This window comes from Lactuca sativa, chromosome 6 (assembly GCF_002870075.4).
Source record: "Lactuca sativa cultivar Salinas chromosome 6, Lsat_Salinas_v11, whole genome shotgun sequence".
Classification (NCBI taxonomy): Eukaryota; Viridiplantae; Streptophyta; class Magnoliopsida; order Asterales; family Asteraceae; genus Lactuca; species Lactuca sativa.
Window position 1 is genome coordinate 195,081,899 of NC_056628.2, and position 15,413 is coordinate 195,097,311.

Sequence of the window (15,413 nt, forward strand, 5' to 3'; positions counted from 1 at the left end):
ACACTCACCCAAACATATACTTAATACATTCAAACAATACTTGTATTATACCCGTGTTTATGAAAGAGACTATACACCCACACATATAAACAACTTTATATTATATACATAGCACGTATTTTATAGCAAATACTTAATATTTATGTGTTAGAAGAAAGTAACTACACACTCACTTGATCAGAAGATGATCGGACAACACTACGGCTTGTAGAAGTAGTATTCTTAGGTAGATCTGGAAGATCTTCACAAAAACCGGACTCCTCGCGGGCAGAGCTTCGGCTCGGGAATTGCACTTCTCAGGATCTTCGGGGCTTCGGGACTTGCTTCGGGGCTCGGGAATGATACCGGGGCTTCGGGATAATTCTTGCACGAAAAATGATGCAAAAACGCGAGAAAAAGGGAAGAAATGAGCAAAGAAGTCGGTTGCCCTCGACACCCTTTTATAGGGGCTGGAAGTTCGAATTACGCTGGGCGTAATATGAAATTGCGTTGGGCGTAATATGAAATTACGCTGGGCGTAATGACGATAAGGTCGCTGACTCCCCCCATGGATAATATCGGTTTATATATATTTAAATTAAATATCGAAAATATTAATAAACTTCAAAAATTTATATCTTCCTCATACAAACTCCGTTTTCGACGTTCTTTATATCAACGCGTAGGTGAGACTACGATCTACAAATTTCGTTTAGACTCCGTCGGCTAATTTTGATTTATTTTTACTATTTATTTTTAGTAGGTCGGGACAGGAAAACTCCGTTATAAATTCATAACTTCTTCATCCGACGTCCGTTTTCGCCTATCTTTTTATCGTTTTACTACTATTAACGAGACCTTCGATTCTCATTTATATTGTTTCGGCTAAAAACCGTTCGATCTCAAATCGAGTATTCGGGCTGCAAACTGCTAAGTCGAAACTTCGAAAAATCATAACTTCCTCATACGAAGTCAGATTTGGACGTTCTTTTTATGCACACTCATGGTTTAACGAACTCTATGAATTTCGTTTAGATTGCTAAGGCTAAATATCACTCTAACGTAAATTCACTTTTTACGTCATTCAGCGTCGTGCCGGTTCTGCCGCGAAACTTCGACAGGTCATAACTTTTTCGTTATAACTCGGATTTCGGCGTTCTTTATATGCACGGAAACCTTGTAACATATACTATAACTTAGTTAAGATTATTCATTCTAAATAATCTTTCATCAAAAATTCATTTTTGACGCCTATCGTCTCTAAATTGACTAGCTCGGATCTACGGGCGTTACAGATAGTCATTGGGTATTTCGTTCTGAAGTTTTACTTTAATGAGACAATATTATAAGTTCTTTTATACTGGCAATGTTTCATATTCATAAGTAATTTATATCCATTTGATGTATTCATTTATGATTTAACGTGTATTTAATTGTATTCATATGATTAGAGGTATATTCATTTGTGAATGAAGGCTAGTCATTAATGATTTGAGGTGTTTGTCTATTGGTTGAATCGATGAGAATAAAACATATACTCATGTTCTCTTTTTAAATGTAATTAACATTCTCTTTTTCGTATATAAATTTTGTGATTAAAGGTATACTCATTTGTGATTAAAGTTATACTTATTTGTGAATAAAAGTATACTTAATTTTTCATTAGAGATGTATTTTTTTTAGAAAAATGATGATATTTAGATCATTTTTATTTTCCGTTAATAAAAGAAAGACATCAGATTCCTTTCATGTATAAGTGAATAGAAATGTATTCATTTGTGATTGGAGTTATATCAATTTTTGAAGAAAAAAAAACATTGTTTTTTAATATAAAAAATGAAAAAAAAAACTATTTTTATATTCCATCAACTAAAATAAAAATAATTATATTAATTTTTTTTGGAAACTACATTCATTGCTAGATTTTAGGAGATCATGATTTAATTAATATTAATATGTTAAAGTTTAATTTAAATAAAAATTACTAATCTAGCATAATAAAATGATTGATCACAAGTGTTTTTATACTTGAACCCTCTCTCTCTCTCTCTCTCTCTCTATATATATATATATATATATATATATATATATATATATATATATATATATATATATATATATATATATATGGGCTTAAGGAATGTATGGTTGTCATGTACCTAAGCTTATATATAGAACCCTCCAAACAATGTAGTTTTAATCATTTATATCCAAACTAATCAAGATATCTCTTTTACTATTCTTCCTTAATCATGTGACTTACTAAATCGATCAAATTTATGTTTTTTTTTCTTCATTGTGTTTAAGAACTTAAAGCATTAAAAATCGTGACCATTTCATCAACCCTACTAAATTCTAAATGAAAACTAATAGAATATAAGATAAAAGAAGAACATGTCATAACTCAATCAAGCTTTTCACAAAATCATTAGATATATTTTTTCAATTGAAATACAAAACGCTAGAGTTATATTCATTAAAAACTATTGGTATTTTTTATTTTCTTTATAAACTCAATAATCATTTGCAATAAAAATATATATAATTGATCTTTTTCATTCCATAATTGAACTTAATTCAATGGTATTCTATTAAAAAAAATTAAGATAAAATGAAATTGGATTTGTTTTGTTTAAAACTACGTCATTTAAAAGGTTCTATACCTAAGCTTAGGTACATAACAGCCACATATTCACTTTTCCTTATATGTATATATATATATATATATATATATATATATATATATATATATATATGATTAGGTTATTTTGTTTCACTATCTATTGTGTGCATATATGACTGATTCTGGACCAATCATTTTAATTATTTTAAAAAAGTAATTAATGCATATTACATGTTGAAGATATAATGAATATTAATTACATCTTCAACATTTAATATGCATTAATTACTTTCTTAAAATAATTAAAATGATTGGTACAGAATCAGTCATACATGCACACAATAGATAGTGAAAACATTTGAACCTAACTCTCTCTTTCTCTCTCTGTCTCTCTCTCTCTCTCTCTCTATATATATATATATATATATATATATATATATATATATATATATATATATATATATATATATATATATATATATATATATAAACGTTTAAACAGTTTGCTTTTTGATAAATGCAATGGCAAATATAAAAAATTTAAAACACTTTTAATTAAAAACAATAAAATTTTGAAATAAATAAAAGTAAAAGAAATCAAGGAGTTATACGTTATTGACTAGCATTAGTAGGAGAAGGAACCTATTGAGCTCCCATGCGTTTAAGATAGGATTTAATTAAGCATCAAGTAAGTTCATAAATTTAAATAGTCAAGCTTTATTAATTTAGTCCCAAATGCTGGGTTAAATTATTATTAAATTTTATGGCAAAATCGTGTCTCTACAGTTATGCCGACCGACTAAGTTTTATGGCATGTTTTTGGACTTCTAAATTCTTTATATAAACCGCAAAAGTGGGTACGTTTTTATGATTTATTATGATTAAAAAATAATTTTTCTTATAGGAATTTTTTGGTTTATATACGGTGACGGGTCTAGAAAAATAATATAAGGTATACAGTGTTTTACACTAGCTAATACTATTAAGATATTTTTTTATCAAAATGCGACGAAACCTATAATAATTTAAGCAATGTAATAATATAGTTAATAATGTGAAATATAAAAAATAATCGATTGCCATATACAATGTTATTAAAATTAAAGAAAAACTATCACAAAGGGTTATATATATATATATATATATATATATATATATATATATATATATATATATATATATATCTATATATATATATATATAAAAATGTTTCTCACATCTATTGTGTGCTAGAATGCTTCAATAAGAATTGAGTAAATATTAAATAATATTCATATTTATAATTCTTTTTTATGGAAACTAATTTAATTCGTCATTAATGTCAATAATAATATTTTTTCAGAATGAATTCATATATAAAATAATAAGAATGTATTTTAAGAAAACGAGAGTATATTATACTAGAATACACCATCATTCTTCATATTCTAGACAACTTTATTGTATTGTAAGTGAGTTAGTTCTGAAATAACGTTATTGCTGACATAAAAACCTAGATACGAATTCATTCTAAAAGAATGTTATTGCTGACATTAATGACGAATTTAATTAATTTTCATAGAGAGAAAAATTATAATTATGGATATCATTTAATATCTATCATTATTTAATTAAATAATAATATAATTTTACTAAATTACTATTGGTGAATTCTAGCACATAATAAATGTAAAAAACACTTTAACCTAGCCCTATATATATATATATATATATATATATATATATATATATATATATATATATATATATATATATATATATATATATATATATATATATAAACTTTTCAATTAAAAGTGTTTTAAACTTTATATTATTTGCCATTGCATTAATCAAATAGCAAATTGTTTAAACTTTTATATATATATATATATATATATATATATATATATATATATATATATATATATATATATATATATATATATATATATATATATATATATATATATATATAAAAGGCTACGTGCCTAGGGAAAGAGAGGCTTAGACCCATTATATGAGAGTTTTGTACAAGGGCATTGTGTTTTTAAAAAATATTTACATACCCATTATATGAGAGCTTAGACCTATCATGATCCTAATTAGTTAACCAATCATCCTCAAAATTCAATCGTTAAAGCATGGCAAAGGCTTTTAAGATAACATCCATGTGTAAGCACCATGTCCAGGGAGTGGAGTTTAGTAATTTACGGTGGTTGTAAGGATTGTTGATAGTTTTCAAGAAAAACGAACGACAAAAGACGATTAAAAATGATTTTTGTGTTTTATTTAAAAATAAAATAAAATATACAATTAAATGGTAAATAAATTTAAAAGTACCCTATTATGGTAAATACTTTTCTTACATGCTACCTTTTGGTAAAAAACTCCACTATATGGTGGATAATGTAGGTTGTGGGTATCGAGTGTTCGGTTTGTGCTTTTAGTGTAACGCCCCGTCTCTGGTATGTTGTCCCCGTGGCATTATTTAGAAGTTTATTGAGGGACTCAGCGAGTCTATGGCCTGACTCGTCGAGTAGGGTCGAGTTTTCGTGCACGTGTTAGTAGGCGACTCGGCGAGTCCATATTCGGGACTCGGCGAGTCTGCCTGTCTGGAAGAAACCCTAAATCCCCGGGTTGCTCGCTATTTAAGCAATGCTTTGTGCCCCAAACTCGCCTCCTTCACCCTCAGAGAGCTGTGAGAAAACCCTAATCCATCCCTTATTTGTTTTAAGTGCTTTTGTGTGGATTTTGAAGGCTTGAAGAAGAAGAAGAACAAAGGAGCAAGGAGAAGAGGTGTTGAGCAAAGATCCAAGGGCAAAATCAGAGTTCATTGAGGTATTTCTCGGATTCCTTCTGTTTTATGCTTTAGATTTCCATTTGAACTCTTCTAGGGCTAGTTTGATGCATTCTCCAAGCCTTATAGTTGTTTGGATGCCTTAATAGGTCGAGATATCCCTAGATCTGTTCATTTAGGAGTTGTAGAGCCCGGATCTATTGCCTTTTTGAAGATGCTTTGCATAAGAACCCTAGATCTACTCTTCTAAGTGCCTTTTTAGCCTTTATCTCCTTTTTCATGTGTATGTACACGTAAAGTTGGAAACTTTACTTGGTGGATCAGCTTATTGGACTCAGATCTATCATTTGTATGCGCTGGATTCAAGCAGAATCGAGTTTAGAGTAGTTGCATGGATGTGACTCGGCGAGTCGGAAGAACGACTCGGCGAGTCAGGTCGCGAGTCCCGTTTTTCCCCTTTTTGAGTGATGTCGAGTGGAAGCCGTGAGTAGTAGAGTGGACTCAGTGAGTTGGAGGGCAGACTCAGTAATGGAGGGACTCGACGAGTTGTTTATACAACTCGGCGAGTCCAAGGCAATCTTCTTAAGCTCAAGAACAACTCGTCGAGTTGTTCATATGACTCGGCGAGTCGGATGCAGATTGTCTGAGTTCTTGGATCGAGAGAGTACTCGTCGAGTCGATGCCATACTCGACGAGTAGCCACGAGTGGGGTTGTGAAATGAGACTAGAGACTCGGTGAGTTGGCGGCCCAACTCGGCGAGTCAGGTCAACTGGGAGAGTTAACATTGACCTAGGGTAAAAGAGTCACTTTACCCCAGTGCAGTGATTAGCATTTGATTGAGAGTGTTTATGGATTTGTAGCCGGGGAGATACCGGAGCAGCAGCAGTTAGTTTCTAGAGCCATTCGCACAACAGCCAGTTCACGAGGTGAGTTTCCTTCCAGTAGGAACGGGTCTAAGGCCACAATGCCGACCTGTTTAGCTAGCAGTCAGCTTCGGACCTCGATCCGATGTAGTAGTTAGTATGTTTGATGCCTTCGTGGTTCAGACAGGATATATGTGTTTATGCCAGTTGATATGTTTATGCTATGTTCAGTCAGCTTTGGACTTCGGTCCGATGTAGGGGACAAAGGTCCAGTCAGCTTCGGACTCCGGTCCGATGTAGGGGACGTAGGTCCCAGTCAGCTTCGGACTTCAGTCCGATGTCTCAGTCAGCTTCGGACTTCGGTCCGATGTCCTAGTCAGCTTCAGACTCGGTTCGATGTAGGGGACGAAGGTCCCAGTCAGCTTCGGACTTCGGTCCGATGTTCCAGTCAGCTTCGGACTTCGGTCCGATGTAGGGGGGCAAGGCCCCGGTTAGCCGGACTTCGGTCTGATGCAGTGGGCAAGGCCCAGTATGTGCTTTATATGTTATTGTGTGGTATGTGGTAGTTTGGGGGAGCTCACTAAGCTTCGTGCTTACAGTTTCAGTTTTGGTTTCAGGTACTTCCGCAAGCAAAGGGAAGAGCTCGGGATGATGACATCGCACACACCACAGCTTCAGTTTTTATCCTGGGAGTTGATCAGCTATCTTAGATATGTTTTGATACAGTTGTGACACAGTTTTCTCACTGTATTTTAGTATGGTTTTGAGATTCGCAACGCATGGTTTTTTTTATGATATACTCAGTTTTATGATTTTTGGTTATATTAAAAATGAAATTTTCGGGTCGTATTTTTGGGTCGTTTCATTTAGAGCCCAAGGGTATAAGGGTAAAGTGATGGTGCAGGTTTTTTTTCATGAATTTTGGATTTAAGTTCGGAAGGTTTTAAGCCGTAGGAGATTTGATAGGATTGTAGAGCTTCTCACTACCTTTCCGTGGATATAAGGGTCGCCGGAATCGAAGTTAGAAAGAAGAAGCTATGGCCTTTGGAAGTTTGGAGGTATTAGGGCTAGGCCTTGTATGCTGGGTGTACAGGGAGTACGTCAGGCATACTAGGTTGGGTGATCGCAGATGCAACATGTAGTATGTTGGGCGTTCCAAGAGTATGCTGGGTGTACTCCAGTTAGATGCAAACCCTAATTTAGGATCTTGGACCCTATTTAACGGTCTTAACTCATCTTCAAACCCTATTATCTCTAGCCTCCATCCCATTAAACCCTAAATACGAAACCCTGGTTTGTTCTTTAGTGTTCTTGAGCTTTGGTGGTTTGTTTTTGCTCACTTTAAAGTAGGAGTTTGGTGTTCAAGCATTGGTTGGAGTAGAGCTCATAAATCCAAAGTCTTCATCCATTTTGCTAGCATTTAAAAGTATAACGTTTCTATATTGGTCACTCTATATGTTAGATCTAGTTTAGGGATTGTTTTGGGCATATTATGGTCCCTTGAGTCATCCTTATGAGTATGAAGTACTCCAAGAACTTAGAATGTTGGATCTTAGCATTTCTGAAGTTGCTAGTGCATACAAATTTCATCTTGATGAGTTTGGATGAACCATGTGAGAATTGGTGTTCATGTTATGGACTTAGTTGGGTAAAAACAGGTTTTGGGTCCCATTAAGACATACAAAGGTGTAAAGTTGCCAACTTTACGTGTTAAGATCTTAAAATGAATTTAGATATGAAGTTTAGACATTTGGTCTTAAGCATTGATGTGCACAAAAGTACCCACTAATTTTAATATTTATAACCTGACAAACTTAGACTATCTATGCACTTATAGGCAGTGTACCTAGTCAGATTACAGTATAGCTTAGGTAAGTCGGGTGTCGATCACAGGGAACGGTGTTCTAATTAATTTACTTACTATTAAATTAACCTAATTTATTAACAGATTTAATAAAGGGTTTTATCTGATTTTACAAGATCAGATGAACTTAAATCCAATTCAATAAGTAAAAACACACACTCTTGTTTAGATTGAATCCACTTTTCCCTTATGGTTAGCTAACAATTACGGATTACTAAGTTGGTTTTTAATTATATTAGTAATATAGTTCTATCTTACCAATATTTAACTAATTCATGTCAAACCATGTATGTTCACACATAATTAAACACAGAACCAATTATAGTTGAAAATATGCTATATAAGATTTGTTGTGTAAACGCAATTATGATCACAATTCTCGTTCTCTAGCACAGCTAAACTTTATTTATTCTAATTATTAACTAAGATTGGTCAATCCTAGCTCTAACAATTCAATGTTCACTAAATTATTAGGTAAACAGGTTCATGCAGTTTAATGGTCACTAAGCTACACAGAACATGTAATTAAACAATTAGATAAATAAATATTAACATGCTAGGTCATACAAATCAAACACAAGCAAATTTTCACCAACTAAGCTTAATCCATAATCATATAACTATTCATAAGTTCAAAGCTTCATCTAGCTAAACAAGAGTAGCTAGACTCAGCTGCTCATCATAGTAATTAAACTAACACAGCTAAAACTAATGAAAGACATGTTCTAAAAATAAACCTTTACTACTTTTGGTGTTGAAAACCCTCTTCCAGAGCCTTTCTTTCGTTCTTATTCGTCTTCTGGAACTCTTTTTCTTCTGCCAAAAGTCTCCCTTTTCGTAATAATCATCAGAACTTATATAATGCTTAAAAACTCGCGCCACGTCGTGGCCAGGTTGCGCCACGTCGTGGGCTTCAAGCAATCCGTATCCTTCAAGGAAATCCTCCGTGTCGCGATGCTTATCTTCTGAACACCCATGCCACGTCGTGGGCTTCATCGCCACGTCGTGAAATTAGCTCTTATCGTGAATTTATTATTTTCTTGTCTTCCAAGCCTCCCATGTTCCCCATTTTGTCACCTTTGGTCCCTTTCTTCGAAAATCCTTTGTATTGACTGAAAATAACAATTTAAACTCATAAGTATCATTATTCTAAACATGTTATCAATTTATTAATAAAAATGTACTTAAATAATGCCTAAAAATAAGTGTAAATATGGCAATATCAAAATACCCCACACTTAGGCTTTGCTTGCCCTCAAGCAAATTTCAACTTAATTCTTAATTACTAAAACTACACAGAACAATCCGACTCTAGTTCAGCCATTATGCCAAAACCTCAACGCATGCATTTGTGTCTAAAATTCTCCTAAAGTACCCCCCATACTTTAAATACTCACAATCTTCATAAACACTCACCCACTTTTTCCGAACAATGCTCATTTTATGCAACCCTCCGAATCCATCCGCAGAAAACCTCCCAACCTCAAGGTATTTTTAGTTGAGCAACCTAAGCGTACATAAACTAGAATTACAATTTTTCGATACCACTATGGAGCTCTATTTGAATTCTTCATTTCTTTGACATTTGATCTTTAGTTTCTTTGAATTCACCACCTTTGTTTGATTTTTTTTTTTTTGGGTATCTTCAACTTTTTGGATTTCTTCAGAATTTTGATCTTTTGATCTTCACTTTATTTGCTCCAAAATTCTTCAAACTTTACTCGTAATTCTCTCTCTTTTTTTTCACATGTAACTCACTTTTTTTCCACTCAAAACCCTACATGCTTAAGCAGAGGCGCTCAACCTCAACCTTTATTGGTTAATGATAACAATTTTCCTGGATACATTTCAGGTTTAGGCTGCTAAACATATTGCATCCCTCAAACCAAGCGGGGTTATGTTTTTGTTCCATGATTTCACTAAAATAAGGGAGACCACAAATGCACTATAACGTGTATTGGCTCAACTAAACATTTGAACTTTCATCGGATCATCCCGCATAATACTAGCAATTATAGCTCAAATTATTAGTACTAGATTCAATTAATTTTAATTTTCCAAATTTTCTAGCAATTTACTTTTTCTACCCCTACCCCACACTTATTTCATACAATGCCCTCATTGTATGTATAAAACAAATCAAAATTAAAGACAAGGGAGAAAAAGGAACAGACTCCCCTGGGATAGTGGCGTGAGCATCTCCAAAAGCGTGGACAATGTACAATTGGACTTCCAAAAATAGAAACTCGGTGGAAAACTGGTTGAATACGTAAATAAACCACGAACCGAACTCGAAACGTCAATTCGTCAAAGTGTGTATTTGTAAGGAAAAATGTGGCAATGATAAACTGGATCTCGTCGTGATATGGGTTGAAACCGCAAACACCAAAAAAGCTAAACTACTATAAATTGCAAGAGCGCCACGACGTGTCACAAGGAGTCCACGTCGTGAAAACTGAACCTCAGCAGAAAATGAGTTGTTTGCTTTATTCACTCTAGCAGATTTGACCAATGGCTAACTGGTTTCCGACGCTTCTATGCAAATATATTTCACAACTATAACCTCTCTCCTAATAGACCCCACACTTATCTTGAATTGTGGTTCTGACTCACGACTCTTAACTTTTTTGACTAGACAAACACGACTCGAAAGTTAACCTTCTATGCTCCTTAGAATTCCAACGCTAATCTGAAAAATTAGATCAACCCAAAAGAAAAATAAAGTAACATAATAGTCTTAATAAAGTTTTACATCACACACTAAAGTTAACATAAAAAAAAAACTACTCAAAAATAGAACAAAAGAAATAAAATCAATCATCATCTTGATCTTGTGCTCCACTCGGCCCTGCTCCATCATCTTGTGGACGCCATAGCTCCTCCCATGTCGGAAAATAGGGATATTGTGGTGGCATAGAAGGTGGTCGGGTCACACCCAAATGTGAATAGATACCCTCAGTAAGCTGGGTATGGTAAATAGCATGACCTCGTAGATTATCCAAATATGTTCCCACCCGACTCTGAAAAGGGTCGGTGGGCACTCCTTGCACATACTGCGAAGCAGCACGCTCTCGTTCGACCTCCCCTCTAGCCCGCACATTCCGACGCCTCGGCCTAGCTGGTGGCTGCTGTCCCGGCTGCACTTCCTCCTGTTCGTCATCGATCGGTGGTATAACAAAGCGACCCCCGATATTCACCACCGCGCGCATCACACCCAGGACTTGAATGGTCAAGTCTGTGTCCGGGAATCGAGTGAGATTCCTCACAAAGTCAGGGTTCAAAATTTGATATGACCTAGCCAGGCGAGTAACCAAATGCCCCCCAGTAATCGGGCTCCCAGGCCTAGAATTGGCCGCTTTCTTCCCCATAAACCTTGCCAACATATAAGGCAGATCACAACAAACCCCCGGGGTAATAAGTGTCCATAAATTAAATAGATTCTGGATGGGGACCTTATCACCATGATGCTTGTGATTGATTGAAAACGTGATAAGGCGGTGCAAAAATCGGAACACAGGATTCCGTATTTGTGACTCACTCGAGTCACGAGTGTTGTACTCATGGTTAGAAATGCCCCGCCAAAACTGCACATCCAAAGTACCTGGAGTAAAATCCCGCACACATCTAAGCAAGAAAGGAATAAAAAATGGAGATTGCGTCTCCACTTCCGTATAGAGTCCCATACGCCAAGCAAACTCCCGAAGACTACACTCACGATATACACCTCCAAGACGAAACACAAGTGCCCTATTGTAGGTGACATCAAGGGTGCGTTCTTCAAAACAAACGGTAGAAAAAAATTCTACCGACAATTCCCGGAACACGGGTTCTTGAATGGCGAATAGATTCCTCCACCCGTGACAAGTGAACGAAAATTGATCTCCAACATAAGTCTTCGACCAATAACGTTCCAGTTCCACTACCATTCCCACTCTACCCAGCCATCCCCAATCAATAATTGGGGCTATTGCAAACTCCCTATTGTATAACCATCCAAGTCGATTCTCGTAGGTTGTTAGCAACGGTCGGGGAATGTTTTGAGGGAATTGATATAGAGGATGTATGCTTGCTACATCTATCGGGCCCTCTTCCTGCTGGACAGCTCGTCGTGGTCCCATTTCTGCAAACAAGAGCAAAGCAAAGTAGCAAACAAATAACACATTAAAACATATATAAAAGGGCCTGCCAGAAGTCACGACGTGGCCAGGCTGCGCCACGTCGTGGAGCTTGTCGAACCCAGATCCTGAATCGGACATGTTTACGTGCGATTTCCATAAAAATAATTCTTGGGGTTTGTTTCTATGGACTTTTAAATAACATGGAAACTAAAATCGGACACTACATTCAACCAATTTCGTGAATCATTCAAACCCTAATCACGACAACTTGAAATTGGAAGAAATAATTGCAAAATAATAAATAAAACACGTACCAAATGGAGTAATTAGCAAGATCTTGCAACGAATTTAGAAGTATAATAAGAAATTGGCAGTAGGGTCGTGATGTTCCCGTGAGTGCGGCAGTCTTCCAAGTGGGGGATAAGGGGTTTCTCGGTCAAAGGGTTTTAAGCGATTGGTCCCCCCCCTGATTTTTAAGGGCCACGACGTGGCGGGCTTTGCCCACGTCGTGGACCTTAAAAATCAGATCGCGAATTATAATTAAGCCCACGACGTGGCTGGCTATGCCCACGTCGTGAGACCTGTCAGATGCCAAATTTTAATAATATTCATCTAATTGACTAATTTCTTTGCAAATATTTCATTATTTAAAGTCCCCTACAACTATTTCTCTGCTTATTACCGGTTTTTAGATGATGAATTGATGTCTTTCCTAATTAAAAAGAAAATAAATAGAAAAAAAAAAGAAAATTGCAAACCAAACTCGGGTTGCCTCCCGAGAAGCGCTTCTTTTTCTTGGAGTCTTGAGCTGGACTCCGTGCCTTCTACGTTGACTCTTCGGAAGAGTCTACCACCAGGATCTTTTGTTCCTTGAACCGCCGTTTATAAGCTTGAACTCTCCTTTTATACGCCTTCTTTGAATTTTCTTTTTTAGTTTTTCCATCTTCTTCATGCTTTCGTTTTGTGCCCTTTGTGTGTTCCTTGCTCTCCATAGCGTTCCCCTCTTTTTTCACCTCCGGCCTTGTTTCTTTTGAAGTGACTTCCTCTTCATCACTTGTCATTTCCTCGTCCTCTTCGCTCACCCAAGAAGGTGGGTTCTTGTAAGCTATGACTTCAATCAAATACGGAACAGATGCCCTGGGTTTTGTCCTCTTGGCTTGATGAACTACCTTTATCTCTTCTTCCATAAGCTTTTCCAACTCTTCTAGTTCATTCTCCTCATTAATCGTGAACACTTCTTCTTTATCTTCTTGAAAATCATTTCTTATCCCGAAGACTTCTTGTTCATTTTCAACCCTCAAAGTGAGCTTGGACTCGCGGATATCAACCAGGGCACCAGCACTGTTAAGAAATGGCCGACCAAGGATTATCGGAACATCCGTGTCTTCTTTCATATCCAAGACTACAAAATCTATTGGAAAAACAAATTTTCCGATTTTCACCAAAATATCCTCCACTATGCCTCGGGGTTGTGTCACTGAACGGTTCGCCATGTGAATCTTCATCTTTGTAGCCTTCATCTTCTGAATCTCCAATTTTTGATAAAATGAAAAAGGCATTAGATTAATGCTAGCCCCGGAATCGGCTAAAGCATTAACCTTCATTTTATTCCCAAACTCGCATGGAAGAGTGAGGCGTCCAGGATCCCCCATCTTTTCTGGTGTTTCTCCCAACACAACTTTTGAAATTTGCTCACTTAAAATCACTGTAGACTGTTTCTTTAATTGCCTTCGCGTATCTATCAAGTCTTGCAGTAATTTCTGGTTCTCGGAAGCTTTGGATAAGGAGTCAACAAAGGGAGTATTAATTGGAATCCCTTTCACATGCTTCACAAACTCTAAATGTTCCTTCTCCAGTTGACTAAGTGTTGCACGGGTGGGGAATGGCATAGGTGGATGATAATCTGGAATAGGCTCCAAAGATTTTTGCTCAGACTTGCGCCACGTCGTGGCCAGAGGCGTGCCACGTCGTGGCGAGCCTGGTTCAGCATTCTTTCCATTTTCGATCCTTGATTTCTTGGGCTGCTGCGGTTGTTCTTCCAACGCCTCTAGGAACTCGGATATTGTATCTTCTTCAGTATCGATGGCCATTACGTGAGATTGGGCTTTTACTTCGGGATTCTTCGGGGACAATTTTTCATGGACTAAAGTGGCTAGTTGACCAAGTTGTACTTCAAGGTTGTGGATGGAGGCTTGCTGGTTCTTCATCAAGGTTTGTTGTTCCATGATAGCGGAATCCATGGCATCATGTCTCTTTTCCGAAGCCTCCATAAACTTCATCAAAATGGTCTCTAGGTCGGGTTTCTTCTCGATTGGTGGCTGCTCCTTTTGGTAAAAGCCTCGACCTGTCTGCCTATACTTCTCTTCTTTTTGCTTTTTATACTCTTCATAGGGCAGCCACTCCTTCTTTGGTTTCCTCCAGTCGTCATCAAACTTATCCCCACTAGAGTAGCACACTTGAGCTTTTCTGTTCCCAGACTCATCCATATTGCAGTCCTTGGTCAAGTGTGGACCACTGCATCGCTCGCACCCCACTCTTAGGGCATGTATCGACTGGTCCATTTGTGTTATCCGGCGATCCATGTTATTTAGCATGGCCATGACAGCTGCAATTTCTTCAGTTTGGGTCCCTCCACCGCCTTTACTTCCGTCTTGCCTCGGGTTATGGTACTCGCGAGAGTGTTTCGCGAATTCTTCGATGAGCTCCTTGACCTCCCTTGGATTTTTCTTTGTCAACGGTCCTTGAGAATCAAGGAGTTGTCTTGTCATTACATTGACCCCATCATAAAAAATTGACATCTCTTGCTGCACATTTAGGTCATGTTGAGGGCAATTTCTGAGTAGGCCCTTGTACCGCTCCCATGCTTCGTATAGTGACTCCCCCGGTTGTTGCTCAAAGCTGGCTATCGCCTTCTTGAGTTTGGCTATCTTGGATGGCGGGCAGAACTGGTCCAGGAATTGCTCATGCATTTGAGCCCAAGTGGTGATTGTACCTGGTGGGAGTGCTTTTAACCACTCCTTAGCAGCTCCTTTGAAAGTGATAGGAAGCATCCTAAGCAAGACTGTATTTCTTGTGACATTTGGGACATTGAAGTAATCAGCAATGTCGTTGACTTCGTCCAGATGCTTAAAAGCATCCTCATGATCCTTCCCGAAAAATGGGATGTCCTTCAGTGCTGTCAATATG

General features: G+C 36.7%; 1 non-coding gene across 1 annotated transcript; it reads left to right on the forward strand.

Moving 5' to 3' along the window:
- Positions 1-15,041: 15,041 nt before the first annotated feature.
- On the forward strand, positions 15,042-15,148 carry LOC128126971 (small nucleolar RNA R71). Its single transcript, XR_008224938.1, has one exon. It is a non-coding gene; the product is annotated as a small nucleolar RNA R71 (small nucleolar RNA).
- The last annotated feature ends 265 nt before the right edge of the window (positions 15,149-15,413 follow it).